Source organism: Otolemur garnettii, unplaced genomic scaffold (assembly GCF_000181295.1).
Source record: "Otolemur garnettii isolate 467f Iridium unplaced genomic scaffold, OtoGar3 scaffold00311, whole genome shotgun sequence".
Classification (NCBI taxonomy): Eukaryota; Metazoa; Chordata; class Mammalia; order Primates; family Galagidae; genus Otolemur; species Otolemur garnettii.
Genome location: NW_003852706.1, coordinates 227,409 through 229,055, shown reverse-complemented (window position 1 = coordinate 229,055; position 1,647 = coordinate 227,409).

The window sequence follows — 1,647 nt, the reverse complement described above, 5'->3', positions numbered from 1 at the left end:
CTTGTATTTTTTAATCCAACCAGCCAATCTATGCCTCTTCAGTGGGGAATTAAAGCCACTGAAATTTATTTAGACAATTGATAAGTGTGGTAATGTACTATTCATCTTATTTTGTGAAAGTCTATTGCTTTATTTTGTCTTTTGCATCACTGTGGAAGTGAGGTTCTGTCCTTTAACTTCTGGGTGTTTACTTTGCAGAAGATCCATTGAGATGGTCAGTGTGTAGAACAGGTTGAAATATTTCCTGTAAAACTAGTCTTTTCCCATGACTGCATTAATGTACACAGCTATGGTTTAAAAAAAAATTGGTCTTGTTGTGGTAAATTTCCTTAATGTTTATATATCAGTAAAAGTTTTGATTCTTCATTAATTTTAAAGCTTAGATTAGCAGAATATAGAATTCTGGGCTGAAAATTTTTCTCCTTAAGTAGATTAAAGATATATGAACATTGTCTTCTGGCTTTAAAAGTTTTATTAGAGAAGTCTGCATTCACCCTGACAGATTTGCCCGTCTAGGTCAGTTGGCGCTTACAGCTGGCAGCTTGCAAAATCTTTCCTTTGTCTTTACTTTAGATATTCATCACAATGTGTCTTGGAGAAGCCCTATTTGATTTGAGGTGACCAGGGTACCCATATTCTTCTGAAAGGAGTGTGTGAGAATATTTGGCGATATTTGGGAAATTTTCATTTCTAATATTCTCTAAAATGGCTTCCATTCCTCTGGGGCATTCTTCTTCCCTTTCTGGGATACCTACAACTCGTATGTTTGAACTCTCCATAAAGTCCCATAATTCTGTCAGTGAACGTTCTGCTTTCTCTCTCATCTTTTCTCCTATTTAGCTATCTGAGGTTTTCTCAAGAGCTTTATCCTCTACCTGTGAGATTCTTTCTTCTGCATAATCTAATTTGTTGTTGATACTTCTATTGCATCTTTAAGTTCCCTAATTGACTACCTCAGTTCCTTCAGCTCTTCTATATCCTTTCTATATTCTTCATAACATTTATCTCTTATTTGATTCTGTTTTTGGATTTCATTTTGTTTATTTTCCACTTTGTCATCAATTTCCTTCATTTTTAAATTTTTTTTCCACTTTCACAACAATTTCCTTCATTGTTTTCATCATCTGTATTTTAAATTCCCCTTCATAGAAAGGTTCTACTACATAGAAGTTTTTGGGAATGTTCCTTTCTTCTTAATGTTTTAGATTAGATTCCACAGTATAGGTACGTGCTCTTCTTTGAAGTTTTGATAGAATTCTGGTGTGAAGCCATGTGGTCAAGAGCTTTATTATTTTTGTTGTTGGAAGATATATTTTATTGTATCTTAGATATCAGTGCTTTATATTGGTCTCTTCAAGAGATCTATTTCTTCTCCGTTAAGTCTAGGGAAATGGTGTGTTTACTGGTTTTGGTCCATTTCTTCCACATTGTCAAATTTCTAGGCATAGAGTTTCTTGTAGTAGTTAGACATAATTTTCAGTATCTCTGTGTTATTTGTTATTTCCCACTTTTTCATTTCTTTTTAAAGTTATTCAAGTTTTTTTTATTATTTTTTAAATTTATTTTTATTAGATCATAATTGTGTACATTAATTCTATCATAGGATACAGTGTGTTGCTTCCATATGCAGTTTGGAAAACTCTCATC